Source organism: Hesperophylax consimilis, chromosome 17 (assembly GCF_061612785.1).
Source record: "Hesperophylax consimilis isolate HC1 chromosome 17, BYU_Hcon_1.0, whole genome shotgun sequence".
In the NCBI taxonomy this organism is placed as follows: domain Eukaryota; kingdom Metazoa; phylum Arthropoda; class Insecta; order Trichoptera; family Limnephilidae; genus Hesperophylax; species Hesperophylax consimilis.
The window spans coordinates 14201642-14218442 of record NC_142852.1 but is presented as its reverse complement, the minus strand read 5'-3'; the positions used below and the strand labels follow the sequence as shown (position 1 = coordinate 14218442).

The 16801-nt window shown below is 35.3% G+C and overlaps 1 long non-coding RNA gene across 1 annotated transcript; it reads left to right on the top strand.

Moving 5' to 3' along the window:
• Positions 1 to 8229: 8229 nt before the first annotated feature.
• LOC149416052 (uncharacterized) lies at positions 8230 to 15709 on the top strand. The gene is made up of 4 exons (XR_016303612.1): positions 8230 to 8330; positions 11388 to 11492; positions 12369 to 12518; positions 15654 to 15709. It is a non-coding gene; the product is annotated as an uncharacterized LOC149416052 (long non-coding RNA).
• Positions 15710 to 16801: the final 1092 nt, after the last annotated feature.

The following is a 16801-nucleotide window of genomic DNA, read 5'->3' as shown; positions in this document are numbered from 1 at the left end:
ATAAAGATTCTACATGATAGTACAAGTAAAAAATTTAAAAACTTTTTTCGGAATTCAAACGTTTTATGGTAGTTTTTAGGTAAAACATTAAAAATTGGTGAGAGAAAATAAATCTTCTCAGAAAAAATATTTTTATAAGGAAAAAACGTTTGAATACTACATATAGAATCACCTTCCGTAGTTATCGCACTTTACCTCCAGACACCCGGTATACTCGTAATTAATATATGAAAAGTTCTCTGGGCACTTAAACAAATAAAAAAATACATGCGATTTGAGATTTTCACGGCCAAATGTATAAAAGTTGTTTATTTGAATCATGTCGTGTTGCGCTACCTCTTTCTTTAGCAAACGTTAACAGCGTCCATCATCAGGGCAAATGTGTAAAACATCATAAGAAGAAGGTAGCGCAAGACGGCATAATACCCCAAAAAATAACCTCTAAAATAAATGAACGTCTCAAAAATGAGAAATATATTAAAATGAGAAATATATTAAAAGGAGAAAGAGGGTCTTAAAGAGAGTTGGGTCTTAAAGAGACCCACGTTGTGGTGGAAACAAATAATCATTTCTCAGCCGAGCTGTTGAATACAAGAACCAGGGTAGAAACGCATAGAAGTGATACGTTCTCATGTGACATATTTTATTTTTATGTGAATTGATAAGGAGATTGAATAAAAGGCTAACGTGGTAAGTTGTAAAATCATTAGTTTCCTATCATTTGTCGAGCAATGTTAAGGGCACTCTTTCTTTTCTCCGCCTTCTTGGTTGCAGTTTTTGGTAAGTTTATTCAAAATTATGACAAATTAATCTGCCATTTTCATTCGCTTTCTTTTGATTTTTCAAAATGTTTGATGAAAACATTTTGCCTTGGATTTTTTTATAATTTTTTGGTCAGTAAAAGATTTGAAAATTTCTGTTGTTTGGCGTCCTTATGGGAACTTTTAGGATTATATTTAAAATACCCTCCTGGACTTTAGATAGTTGCATCATGTTCTTGAAGTAGCAGAACCCCATCCTAGTATACCGTATTCTGTACGAGGGTGGCATACGGCAAAGAAATGTTTTTTTATGTCATTTTGAGTGTTTTTGTTTGTCTCACTTGTGCCGTGTGTTCTTCAGGGTTGCTCGACCTGTTCAACCATTCACTTCAAAGTAATGTATTCTACTATCACCTCTTTCTTCGTTCATCACTTACATTTATTTATTTATTTATTTTTTCACGTTCTCCATGAAACGGTTATACACCAATATATCATGGAGAAGATTACAAATTAAAAGGTTTACACAGGCAGTTTTACTATTTTGTCACATGCGTTAAAAGATAGTTACTGAATTGTCTGTAGGTGACATTGAAAATGTCGATGGCTAATGCAGAATCATTAAGCAGTTGAGTCGCTCTGTTTACAACAAATAATTATTTGATTCATGTCTTCCTCGGGAATCTTCGGATTTTTCCGCCATTCGCTTCATACAATATCACGAAATTTATAGTGTTTGTGTTAACTGCATTATTTCGACTTTAAATCGACTACGTAACTCATTCCAGCGCTGAGATAGTGCGTTAAGTCTTTCTCGAGCGTTCCTCAATTCTTCGACCATTGAAACCACTCTTGAACACTCCTCGCACTAATAAGAAGAAACCTCGAAATGTTCAGTTAAATTGGTATAGTAGTCTATAGGGGACAAACCTCGATTTTTGTACAAATAGATTTATTTATGACTCTTATCTTTTTACACAGAGGTGAGTTATAAGCAGTGGTTTTATGGTTTGAAATAATATTTTAGAATTGTGTGTTTTGTTAAAAATGTGGATATTATTTTATTGTTTGTTTATTAAACTATAAAAGCGAGGAATTGTCGAGTTTGCTATATACCTAATTTGTTTGTGAAAAGAGAAAATCAAACACGTCACTATGCCTAGTGTGTCAAATTGGTTTACTTATAATGACTAGACTCGCAACAGTCTAGCTTTAAATTTACTATTTTAAAAAGGAAGCCTTAGTCGCTTTTCCTTCGTCGACCCTTAAATTTTTTGTATTAAATAAATATGGTTTATTAATTCGAACTAAATTTTATGGTTATTCCAACAACCGGTTCCTACCTAAATTGCCTTTTACCTTTGAAAAAAGAAGCAAGAAGATTAGAAAAATAGAAGGCAAAAAGCAAACGTCCTTTCTTTGATTGATGTTATTTATTATTTTCGTCGTTGCAAATCGTTTGTCGCCATCTCGTTAGAATTGGCGTAAAACAGTATAATTTATCAACCCCAATCATCACACATTATATACAAATTGTGTATATAATATAATTTGAGATTTTCACGGCCAGGAGGAGGTAGCGCAACACGGCACAATACCCCAAAAACAAATCACTATAATATATTGTATATCATCGAGAGTGATTTTAAAAGCGTTCATGTTGTAAAACAATACTAGATACATCTATAAACTATAGTGCCAATAGAACATTCAAAACCAACATAGGAACTTCCAATTGAAGCAACAACATACGCCAAGTAAAGACCTCCTTCCTACTCCTATTGTTCCTTGTGAAAAACAAGATTGTTCATTCTTATTTTCTAATTAAAAATTACAGTCCATTCATCCAGTACCAATCAATTCGGTAAGCAACAGGAATATTCAACTTAAAATTAATAGATCATTAAAATTTTCACTGAAGTCTTTTGACATTTTGAATATTAATTTTGTTTTGAGGTGATCAAACAACGGAATTATATTCTTATTTATTACCAAGTAATGAATTCAATTATTTCTAACGTATTTAAAAAACAAATGTTAATTTTTAAAGTTTTTTTGTAATTCCTGTCATTTATGTGACACTCCTATAAAGTAAATATATATCCTACGGTTAAATAAATAATGGCTACTCTAATCTTCAATAACTGGAGAAGCAGTAGACTTACAATTAGTTAGAAATAAAATTAAAATTAAAAATATTGGACAGGATAGACCTCTCTGGGAATTCTCGCATAGATTTTGCTCTGCAGGTGAGTGATAATGAATTACAGTCATCTATGTATTAAGCAGCTGGATTCATCCGAATTATATTGTTTGACAAGAGAGGGCACCACTAGTCCTGATTATCACCTTCCGAGTTTAAATATTTTTGTCACAAGTGAGTGAGAGTACTTTTAGAATTACAATGTGCTTCAATGAAAACACATTGAACTGGGAAATTATAGGCCTATTAGTATACTACCTGCGTTAGAAAAAATTCTCGAAAATTTTTTATCAAATAAATTAAATAATTACATTGAAAAATTCGCTATCATAGAACCAAATCAATATGGCTTTCAAAGAAAAAAAAAATACTGAAAAATTACTGCAAGATTTTTCCAATTAAATAAATAATCAATTAAATAATAAATTACATGTTATTGTGTTATTTATCGATAACTCTAAAGCTTTTGACACAATTAACTCTAAAAAACTGCTAGAAACCTTAGAAAAAATTGGAATAAGAGGAAATGTGTTAAATTTATTTAAAGATTATCTGAGTCGTGTAATTTCTATACCCGCTATATCAACTTTCATTGATTTGGAGAAAACCGCAAAAAACTGTCACATCTCTAGCGTACATAAGTAAATGCATTAAAATTTTTTATATAATGAATTGGAGTAATAAAATTTCGAAAAGCATTTATTTTTCTATATATGTCTAGCAATAATTAAGTAATTTCGATAAATAAAATGGATATAGCGGATTTTGATACTCACTTCGTGATTTTGAAAGTCAACTGAGGCGACATGGCGGGTTTAGAAACTCACGCGTAGATCATTTTGACACACGAGCGTGGCTTCAGAGCGGCGACCATATTGTATTTTGGCAAAATAATTGCTTGTGATTCGTTGAATCCGATATAGCGGGTTTTGATAGTGACTTTCTGTATGATATAGCGGATTTGGTTTCACACTCGCAGTTTTAACATGGTTTTTGGTCATGATAAGAAGGGTTTTGAAACTCAATTTTAGGCTCCTCTTGTTGCTCGCAAAAATGTGAACAAGATGTCATACTCAGATCATTTTGTCAAAAAATCGGATATAGCGGGTATAGAAATTATAGGATTCATCTTAGAAATAGAAAAATATGTACCAAAATAAATAATACTTTTAGTAAAACAAAGAATGTATCTGCAGGAGTTCCACAAGGTTCCATATTGGGACCTACACTATATATAATTTATGTAACAATAATGAAAAAACTTTTCTCTTTTGTTAAACATTTTGTATTTGCAGATGATACGGCATTGGTCATATCACATAAAGATCAAAAAATTGCAATTGAATTCATGCAAATTGACTTTAATCAACTTTGTAAATGGTCACATGATGCAGGACTATTAATAAATGCTAAAAAAACCAAAGTTATGCATATAAGATCACCTAATACCAGATTTCAATTTAATCCTAATATTATTTCTCATAGTTTTAATTGCATCCATAAAAATATCCCGACTAATTGTAAATGTGAAAGCTTAGAATTAGTTACAGAATATGTCTATCTTGGTGTTACAGTAGATTGCTTTGTCAAATGGGACAAACATATTAAAAAAACCTGTAAAAGACTCAGATCAATTGCTGGCAGAATGTACACATTAAATTTTTTCCTATCAATTGAAACACTTAAAATAATTTATATGTCAATGGCAGAATCTATTATAAGATATGGATTAACCATATGGGGAAATACTAGTATAACCAATCTGAAATAAGTCCAAGTTGTACAAAACGCAATTGTAAAATTACTAGTCGTCCCTAATATTTTTAAACAGAGACATAATACACCGTTGCTAACTTTAGTTGACCCTTCCGATAACACGCATAGTTGCACAGGGAACATGAAAAAGGTTTTTCTCCACTGTGAGTCAGGATGTGTGCCTTTAGGTTACCCTGGTTATAACTTGTATAATCGCACTCCGAACATGGAAGAGGTTTTTCTCCACTGTGAATCAGCATGTGGCTCTTTAGCTGACCCTTTCGACAACAGGCATAGTTGCACTCCAAACATGAAAACGGTTTATCTCCACTGTGAATCAGTATGTGCCTCTTAAGTTGACCCTCAAGATAACACGCATAGTTGCACAGGGAACATGAAAAAGGTTTTTCCCCACTGTGAGTCAGCATGTGTGCCTTTAGATTACCCTGGTTATAACTTGTATAATCACACTCCGAACATGGAAGAGGTTTTTCTCCACTGTGAATCAGCATGTGGCTCTTCAGCTGACCCTTTCGACAACAGGCATAGTTGCACTCCGAACATGATAACGGTTTTTCTCCACTGTGAATCAGCATGTGGAACTTTAGTTGACCCTTACGATAACACGCATAGGTGCACAGGGAACATGAAAAAGGTTTTTCTCCACTGTGAGTCAGCATGTGTGCCTTTAGGTTACCCTGGTAATAACTTGTATAATCGCACTCCGAACATGGAAGAGGTTTTTCTCCACTGTGAATCAGCATGTGGCTCTTCAGCTGACCCTTTCGACAACAGGCATAGTTGCACTTCAAACATGAAAACGGTTTTTCTCCACTGTGAATCAGCATGTGCCTCTTAAGTTGACCCTCACGATAACACGCATAGTTGCACAGGGAACATGAAAAAGGTTTTTCCCGACTGTGAGTCAGCATGTGTGCCTTTAGGTTACCCTGGTTATAACTTGTATAATCACACTTCGAACATGGAAGAAGTTTTTCTCCACTGTGAATCAGCATGTGGCTCTTCAGCTGACCCTTTCGACAACAGGCATAGTTGCACTCCGAACATGAAAACGGTTTTTCTCCACTGTGAATCAGCATGTGCCTCTTTAGCTGACGCTTTCGACAACACGCATAGTTGCACAGGGGACATGAAAAAGATTTTTCTCCACTGTGAGTCAGCATGTGGCTCGATAGGGCGCTCTTTCGATAACATGCATAGTTGCACACGGAACATGAAAAAGGTTTTCTCCACTGTGAATCAGCATGTGGCTCGTTAGGTCGCTTTTTCGATAACATGCATAGGTGCACACGGAACATGAAAAAGGTTTTCCTCCACTGTGAGTCAGCATGTGGCTCTTTAAATGACCCTTATGCTTACATGCAAAGTTGCACACGGAACATGAAAATGGTTTTTCTCCACTGTGAGTCAGCAAGTGTTTCTTCAGGTAACCCTGTTGATAACTTGCATAGTTGCACTCCAAACATGAAAATAGTTTTCCTCCACTGTGAATCATCATGTGGCTCTTAAAATGACCCTTATGAGTACATGCATAGTTGCACTCCAAACATGAAAAAAGTTTTTCTCCACTGTGAATCAGCATGTGCCTCTTCAGCTGACCCTTTTGACAACACGCATAGTTGCACTCCGAACATGAAAACGGTTTTTCTCCACTGCGAATCAGCATGTGCCTCTTCAGCTGATTCTTTCGACAACACGCATAGTTGCACACGGAACATGGAAAAGGTTTTTCTCCACTGTGAGTGAGTATGTGGCTCTTCAAATGACCCTTTTGACAACACGCATAGTTGCACTCAGAACATGAAAAACGTTTTTTTCCACTGTGAGTCAGCATGTGGCCCGTTAGGCGACTCTTTTTATAACATGCATAGTTGCAAACGGAACATGAAAATTTTTTTTCTCGTACATGGGTTCGTTCGTTTATTGCAAAATTTGATTTAGGAGAGGAGGAGTAGTTGCGATGGGGAGGAGTGAATCCTTTTTCGACAAAATGCGTCTGAAGATCTGTCGACAAATTTGAAAAATGACATGGGTGAAAATGACTCAGTTAAACTTATTTCCTTAACTCAGAGTAAATAAGCGAAGTAAGTTCTTAGAAAGGTTAAAAAATAGGAGAGTCCGAATCGTTCAAGTTTACAGTGAAAAATTGGTTTTACCTGCTGCCTTGGTAATTCTTCCATAGCGTTCTAAGCATTCCTCTTTAACATCCGGCAGGTCTATGTCAATTTTCATATAAGTAAGCGCCGCTTCATCTTGTCGGGGTCCAAGATCCGCGCTTATGGTGACTTTCTTCACATTAACGTTTCCTGGAATAAAAAAGGACAATAAATATATTGAATCTTTGCATGGCAAGCCCTGAACCAAACGGCGCCCGGGGCAAGTTAAATTTTGGCTGCCCTAACATTCTAAATTAGTACACGCCGAGGCAGGATATCACTGTAATCATTTAAATGATGCTTTGTGTTTTTATGTAGAGCGGTAATTATCAAAAATAATATCAAGGGCGATGTGTTAGGTTAAGTATTCGACGCCCAGAGCGAACTGCACCAATTGCGCCCGCATAGGGCCAGCCCTGTATCTTCGTCAAATTGATATAAACGAGAATTTTTTTAATTGAAAAACAATAAAATATTATTTTACGAATAAATATCATTGATCAACAAGGTAAGATAAAAAGTGACCTCAGATGTCCGCTTCAGGGACCGATTCTTCATGAAGGAAAAAAATTTCTCTAGAGCACATGTAGTGGAGAAATTGGTTGTTTTCAGTCAAAGGAATATTGTTTTCCAATCAATATTTATGTTTTTTTAACGTATAATACGTGTAATTCACATCATATCTCAAATAAAATTAGGTGAAAATCGAGGAACCGACAGCTTAATATGAATAGTATAAAAAAGTTTAATGAGTGCTGTATTTTGGTATTTTCCGGCAAGTACGCATATTAAGGTAAATTCCCAATACACCTCATGTTTTATAAGAAAGGATATTGTGCACAAGTGTGTGTCCTGTTTGCACGACATTATATTTTTTTCCAATTGCAAATTGCAGTACAATTTAACATACGTCAGCATTTAGCTAGGTGACTCTTCAATAATTTTTTTAAGTCATTTAGAGAACAGTCACTAACACCCAAATTAATTGCAAGTTTGTTTAATATCATAGCATCCCAAGAAGAATGGGTTATCGATAAAATTGTTCTTATTTTGAAATACATAATAGCTTAACTTGCTTCCCGCCTATATATTGGGAGTTGGTACCACTCGCGTGGAATGACTCGCAAATTGTGCTGAGTATGAAATGTTCTTAAAAATCATTTTTCTTAGTAAAGATCGTTCTTAATAATAACCGTTCTTATTAATTACCGTGATTAATTATCATATGATGAATATGTATGTTAACAATATGTATGTGTTCAAAAGTTACATGGTGAAAATGTTTTTTTTTGAGTTATCTGGTCGCCATGAAAATTATAATAATTGTCTATGACTTCATTCTTGTCTATGCATAACCTATAAATATTTATGACAAGTGCTTTCTTCTCCGAGAGCCGTTTCTTCCTGACTATCCCACGCCTGTGATGGTTATTGGTAATGTAATTACTCATTCTGATATTCATCGCTATTTATTTGGTAGCTGCCGTTATTCCAGTTTAGTTAGGGAATCATTGGGCGTTTTGTCACAGTAGAATGTTTAAACTGTCAATTTCACGTCTACCGATTATTAGATTAGTATTTAGAAGGCATTTATTACAATTACACAACCAAAAACATATTGTTAACATATATTTTGTTAAAAGCGGAATGGCGGTAAACATTGTAAATATATAAATATAGTTTTCCCACGATAAACAACGTTTCTCTTAACCGTTGTCATATCTTCAAGGTTTTCAAATATGTGTTTTGGCTATGACTTCGTTATTTTGACAGGACATTCCAAGCGAAACCACATTTTATTTTTAATTTTTTTTAATGTTTTTTTTATTCTAGATAAAAGAAAATTACATTTTCACTTATTTAACTACAAAAAAACTAATACATTACATATTAATATATTACATTACGATTTTATTCACGATCATTGTTTTGTTGACTGAGCATAAAACTGAACAACTTTTTTTTAAATTTACCTTTACTTTTTTCATTTTTAATTTCGTCTGGGAGGCAATTTTATATCTTGCTTCCCTCGAAACCAATGGATTGCTTGCCGTAATGAGTATGTATGGTGTTTAAATGTATTTTATCTTGTTGGCGTGTAAAGTGTGTGTGTAATTGGTACGTTTTAATGATTTCTGTATTTGGATGTATTAGTTTATTATTTATTTTGCATATAAGGAGACATGTATAATATTCATAAAAAGTTTCTTAATGTTAATACCTAGTTTTGTTTCCATGCATAATTTTTCTGTTGATGTTCTAGGTTTGAAGTGAAATAGCTTTTTGATTACTTTGTTTTGTTTTACGTGTAGTTCATTTCTATATGTTTCATTGGTGGCCATCCCAAAAAATCTGCACTTACATGCATTCATGCTCCACCGGGCAAACACGGTTGATCAAATAACCTCACTTCTAAAAAAGAAGAAGCCCGATCTAGAATTTACGGTAGAGAAACTCGTTACGAGACATGAGAGGTATGCCTCTTTCAAAATAGGAATTCCGGAAAACAGATTCCATTTTTTCATGGACCCCATGATCTGGCCTGAAAACGTGGCCTTCAACGAATGGTCATTTCGGAGGCCACGACCCAAAACCAGATGGCCGACACCAACACGCACGAAAACCAACATTAGTGGAATCTACCAAATCGTCAGAAGAACTGGAATCATTATGACTGCCTCGATGTAAACCTAGCTGCTGAAATGTTTTATAAGCAGTTTAATAATATTTTTTATTGCAATCGATAATTACAGATCTGTAGCTGTCTTATCAGCACCCGCAAAACTTTTAGAAACCATAATTTACTCACAAATATAATAATCAAACAAAACATACACTCACCGAGAATCAGCATGGATTTCGCCCCACTCTATCACCCACAACAAACCTTATGAATCTCACCACCTATATAAATAAATCGTTTGAAAATTTTTTACATGTCGATGTGATTTATACAGACTTCGAAAAAGCATTTGATAAAGTCGATCATGATATTTTACTAATAAAATTGAGTGACATCAGATTCTCTCAGGATTTTCTCTCTTTCGTAGCTAGCTACTTACACAATCGTCGTCAGTATGTCAGTTACGGACACCAGTTCTCTCACGAATACATAACTAACTCCGGGATTCCCCAGGGATTGATTCTAGGACCCCTCCTCTTTCTTTTATTCATTACTGATATAGGCAAGACCATTAACCGCTCAAAATATCTCCTCTTTGCTGACGATATCAAACTTTTCAGAGCTATCAAAAGTTGTATCGATTCCATTCTTCTGCAGAATGGTCTTGATTCTCTTGTCAAATGGTCGGAATTAAATAAATTACCCTTCGGCATCCAGAAATGCAGTGTAGTTACATTTACAAGATCCAAAGATACATTTCTATTCCCATATCACATTAATAAAAAAATATTAACACGCAAAAACGAGATTCGTGACCTTGGGGTGATCTTCGAAGCAAATCTCTCTTTCAAATCCCACATATCTGACATTGTCTCCCTCGCCAACAAAATGCTTGGATTTGTTCTTCGTAATGCGAGATCATTTACTAATGGAATTGCAATACGGAGAACATATGAAGCACTTGTCCGCAGCATCCTGGAATACAGCTCCATTATTTGGGCCCCTTCTGAACAAAACCATATCTTAGAAATAGAAAAAATACAAAAAAGGTTTATGCGTTTCCTGTATATGAGGGAATATACATACTATCCATTCCTATATTCATCCTTGTTCTTATCAGGAATGCTCGATTTCAATACATTAGAAGCCTGCAGAAAAATATTTTTAGGCAAACACTTTTTTAAGTTAATCTCTTGTACAATACACATTCCGCCTATGCTGAAAGAGGTTAACTTTTATGTCCCTAACAATTATACTCGAGGGAGATCCCATGCACTCTTATATGCTCCGAAAGCGAGGACTTATGCCTATCAGAACGTGCCAATAAACATAACGACTCAACTGCTTAACGATTCTGCATTAGCCATCGACATTTTCAATGTCACCTACAGACAATTCAGTAACTATCTTATAACACATGTCACAAAATAGTAAAACTGCCTCTGTTAACTTTTTAATTTGTAATCTTCTCCATCATATATTGGTCTATAACCGTTTTATGGAGAACATAAAAAATAATAAAAAATATGCAGATTTCAATCAAGTAGTTAAAATGTGAATGTACGAGGCTATAATGTAGACCTTTTTAAATTTTATTTGGTAACATATATGATATCTGGCTAATTACGCTAATTAAAGGGTTGATTTTATCATTAATATCTTTAATATGCTGTTTAAAAGTTAGGTGTTTATCAATGCACAGCCCAAGATATTTCTTACGTATCTGGATTTGCAAGTTGTTATATTCAATTTTTAAGGGTACGTAAGGAGGAATGATTTAACGAGTTAAACTAAAAATCATGTGTCCTGTTTTAATTTTACTTGTAAATTTTATCATTTTATTTTGATTTAACAATGTTCTGTTTCAGATATATTTTTGGGGTTAAACCAATAACCAAAGCAGACCATGGATCTACTGAAGCCAGATGCTATATCCATCAAGACGGAACCAGGTCTCCAGGAAGAAGATGGAGGTGAAATTGCATTTTCAGATTTAGATTTCGACCACCCAGCTGTAACGAAGGAATGCTCGCAATATGCGGAGAGTACTCAGACAGCCAGTTTGTTGCATTGCATACGTGTTAAATATAGAACTTAAAATTCGGATGTCCGGAATCAATGTCTCTTTTGAAATGTCGTGCAAACAGGACACACACTTGTGCACAATATCCTCTCTTATAAAACATGAGGTGTATTGGGAATTTACCTTAATATGCGTACTTGCCGGAAAATACCAAAATACAGCACTCATTAAACTTTTTTATACTATTCATATTAAGCTGTCGGTTCCTCGATTTTCACCTAATTTTATTTGAGATATGATGTGAATTACACGTATTATACGTTAAAAAAACATAAATATTGATTGGAAAACAATATTCCTTTGACTGAAAACAACCAATTTCTCCACTACATGTGCTCTAGAGAAATTTTTTTCCTTCATGAAGAATCGGTCCCTGAAGCGGACATCTGAGGTCACTTTTTATCTTACCTTGTTGATCAATGATATTTATTCGTAAAAGAATATTTTATTGTTTTTCAATTAAAAAAATTCTCGTTTATATCAATTTGACGAAGATACAGGGCTGGCCCTATGCGGGCGCAATTGGTGCAGTTCGCTCTGGGCGTCGAATACTTAACCTAACACATCGCCCTTGATATTATTTTTGATAATTACCGCTCTACATAAAAACACAAAGCATCATTTAAATGATTACAGTGATATCCTGCCTCGGCGTGTACTAATTTAGAATGTTAGGGCAGCCAAAATTTAACTTGCCCCGGGCGCCGTTTGGTTCAGGGCTTGCCATGCAAAGATTCAATATATTTATTGTCCTTTTTTATTCCAGGAAACGTTAATGTGAAGAAAGTCACCATAAGCGCGGATCTTGGACCCCGACAAGATGAAGCGGCGCTTACTTATATGAAAATTGACATAGACCTGCCGGATGTTAAAGAGGAATGCTTAAAACGCTTTGGAAGAATTACCAAGGAAGCAGGTAAAACCAATTTTTCACTGTAAACTTGAACGACTCGGACTCTCCTATTTTTTTTAACCTTTCTACGAACTTACTTCGCTTATTTACTCTAAGTTTAGGAAATAAGTTTAACTGAGTCTTTTTCACCCATGTTATTTTTCAAATTTGTCGACAGATCTTCAGACGCATTTTGTCGAAAAAGGATTCACTCCTCCCCATCGCAACTACTCCTCCTCTCCTAAATCAAATTTTGCAATAAACGAACGAACCCATGTACGAGAAAAAAAATTTTCATGTTCCGTTTGCAACTATGCATGTTATAAAAAGAGTCGCCTAACGGGCCACATGCTGACTCACAGTGGAAAAAAACGTTTTTCATGTTCTGAGTGCAACTATGCGTGTTGTCATAAGGGTCATTTGAAGAGCCACATGCTCACTCACAGTGGAGAAAAACCTTTTCCATGTTCCGTGTGCAACTATGCGTGTTGTCGAAAGAATCAGCTGAAGAGGCACATGCTGATTCGCAGTGGAGAAAAACCGTTTTCATGTTCGGAGTGCAACTATGCGTGTTGTCAAAAGGGTCAGCTGAAGAGGCACATGCTGATTCACAGTGGAGAAAAACTTTTTTCATGTTCCGTGTGCACCTATACATGTTATCGAAAGAGCGACCTAACGAGCCACATGCTGACTCACAGTGGAGAGAAACCTTTTTCATGTTCTGTGTGCAACTATGCATGTTATCGAAAGAGCGACCTAACGAGCCACATGCTGACTCACAGTGGAGAAAAACCTTTTTCATGTCCCCTGTGCAACTATGCGTGCTATCGAAAGTGTCAACTAAAGAGGCACATGCTGATTCACAGTGGAGAAAAACTTTTTTCATGTTTGGAGTGCAACTATGCATGTAATCATAAGGGTGATTTTAAGAGCCACATGCTGATTCACAGTGGAGGAAAACTATTTTCATGTTTGGAGTGCAACTATGCAAGTTATCAACAGGGTTACCTGAAGAAACACTTGCTGACTCACAGTGGAGAAAAACCATTTTCATGTTCCGTGTGCAACTATGCATGTAAGCATAAGCATCGTTTAAAGAGCCACATGCTGACTCACAGTGGAGAAAAACCATTTTCATGTTCCGTGTGCAACTTTGCATGTAAGCATAAGGGTCATTTAAAGAGCCACATGCTGACTCACAGTGGAGGAAAACCTTTTTCATGTTCCGTGTGCACCTATGCATGTTATCGAAAAAGCGACCTAACGAGCCACATGCTGATTCACAGTGGAGAAAAACCTTTTTCATGTTCCGTGTGCAACTATGCATGTTATCGAAAGAGCGCCCTATCGAGCCACATGCTGACTCACAGTGGAGAAAAATCTTTTTCATGTCCCCTGTGCAACTATGCGTGTTGTCGAAAGCGTCAGCTAAAGAGGCACATGCTGATTCACAGTGGAGAAAAACCGTTTTCATGTTCGGAGTGCAACTATGCCTGTTGTCGAAAGGGTCAGCTGAAGAGCCACATGCTGATTCACAGTGGAGAAAAACTTCTTCCATGTTCGGAGTGTGATTATACAAGTTATAACCAGGGTAACCTAAAGGCACACATGCTGACTCACAGTGGGGAAAAACCTTTTTCATGTTCCCTGTGCAACTATGCGTGTTATCTTGAGGGTCAACTTAAGAGGCACATGCTGATTCACAGTGGAGATAAACCGTTTTCATGTTTGGAGTGCAACTATGCCTGTTGTCGAAAGGGTCAGCTAAAGAGCCACATGCTGATTCACAGTGGAGAAAAACCTCTTCCATGTTCGGAGTGCGATTATACAAGTTATAACCAGGGTAACCTAAAGGCACACATCCTGACTCACAGTGGAGAAAAACCTTTTTCATGTTCCCTGTGCAACTATGCGTGTTATCGGAAGGGTCAACTAAAGTTCCACATGCTGACTCACAGTGGAGAAAAACCTTTTTCATGTTCCGTATGCAACTATGCATGTTATCAAAAGGGCCAACTGAAGAGCCATATGCTCTCTCACATCGTAGGAAAACCTCTTTAATATTCCGTCTGCAATATACATGTTTTCTGAAGTCAAACATGCTAACTCACGATGGAGAAAAACCTTTTTCAAGTCCCGTGTGAAACATTTTATTTTATCATAACGCCCATCTTAATACCCACATGCTGACTCACAGTGGCGAAAAATCTGTTTTATGTTCCAAGTGCACATATTAATGTTATTGTAAAGGCAATCTGAAGCGCACGTTGAGTCACTACGGAGAAAACTTTTTCTTGTTCCTTGTTCATCTATGGATATTCTCAAAACGCACATCTTAAAAGCCACATGCTTACTCACAGTGACGACAAACCTTTTTCATTTTCCAAGTGCACATATTTAGTTTCTAGGAAAGGCCACCTTTCCCCCCATATAGGACATTTGTTGGAACACACGCTGACTCAGAGCGGAGAAAAACCCCCTTTTCTTGTTCCGAGTGCAACTATGCAAGTTATCAACAGTGTTCGTTGAAGAGAAAAAACTGACTGACAGCTGAAAAAAAACTTTTTCGTTTTCTGGCTGAAGAGAAATTGAAAAAACGCGTGCGCACTTACTGTTTTTTTTTCGTATGGAATTATGCATTTTCTCGAAAAGACTCTTTGACTGGACACTTTTCTTGTTCCTTGCGTTAACATTCACCTTCACGAAAACTATTTACAAAATAAATTCTAGTATCAGATCTGATATGTTTCACCAGAGAGTTACCAGTATATAAAATTAGTATAATTTTATAATGGTCACAATTTTTATAACCTTGCGATTTCGTTGAATTTGTTTTGAATCGCATTGGAAAAGATTTGATTTTTTTTGAAACTTTAATGTACGTGTAACTTTAATAACGTTTTTTATATCTGTTGTAGACCCAAAATCTTAATAACACGGTTTAACTGTTAAAATTTATTTTTTTATATCCTTGCCTATTTAAGGTTTAACAACTTATAGGATAGAAATGTGTTTGCCTTTAGTTTTGAAAGTGATTTTAAACCTTATGTACACAGAAACTGTATAAAGGTCAGTGTCCAAATCGCTTGCAGTAAATTTTATTTTAGAAACAATGTTTTTTAATTTTGTGTACATATTTTATTATGATTTGTGTTCAAGGTTCCGGATTTCCCAAACTCAACAGGGTGAAGATCTGCTGGCCCGAATATTTATAAATAAAGAACGTTAAACTATATTAATACCAGTTGTTATTCATAGAGTTAATTAATTAATTAATAATAGAGTTAACCTGGTGAAATTAAAAACTTTGCCCAAAACAAACAATTGGTGAACTTACTGAAGACTTGGCTTACTGAAAGAATTCATTTGTATTAGCTTACAATGATATGTTTTTCTAATGACTTTTAAAATTGATATGTTTGTTTTTCATAATTTTACTTTTGCTATATTTCTGTAGATTTTTTTTTGTTTTATACATATAATTGTAAAAATGTAACTGTAAATTCAATATTATAAGATTTATTATGTAATTAACCCGTTAGACAAACTGCCGAAAAGCAGTTTATTCTGACTTTTTACCTTATTTGTAAAGTGTATTGTATTGTATTGTACACTTATTATTGTTGTATTCAACAATACTAAGTGTCACAGTCAACACGTAAAATTTTTGCTCTACACAAATTAATAATTATATTAAAATTAAGAACGTAAAGTAGTGTTTTTCACCCACGAGTACTTTACCATAGTCAAAAATTAACATTGTGTACCAACAGTTGCATCTGCCTAACCGGTAATTCTTTATTATTAATTTAAAATTTCAACTGTCACTGGATTCCATTAGACACACACATACAAAGCCGATTAGAAGGAAGAATACTAATACAATCAAAGTTTCGAAGAGTACAAGTGAAACGCCTCCCACTTTCCGCCATAGACAACGCATGAACAGGGTTGTCACTGCATCTTATATAAATTATTAATATACAAAATCCAATTGCAAGATGAGTACCACTGATGCACTATCATATATCAACAAGGCTAAGGAGGAAATTAGTGTTTTATTTAGTAATATTACTGATCCGGCACTTAAACTAACTAAAAATCAGATGACTAAATTACTCAAAACAAACTTTCCAACCTCTCTGGCACCATGCTGGATGTTGGTGTCAAAGGTGGAATCCTCGAGGGGCAGGTTAAGTCGTATGAACACATGGTCTCCTCAAAATTGATAGAATCAACCTCACAACATGAATCTTCATATTTACCAAATTTAACAATGTGCGAAGCTGCTGACGAGCTCGAGGAGA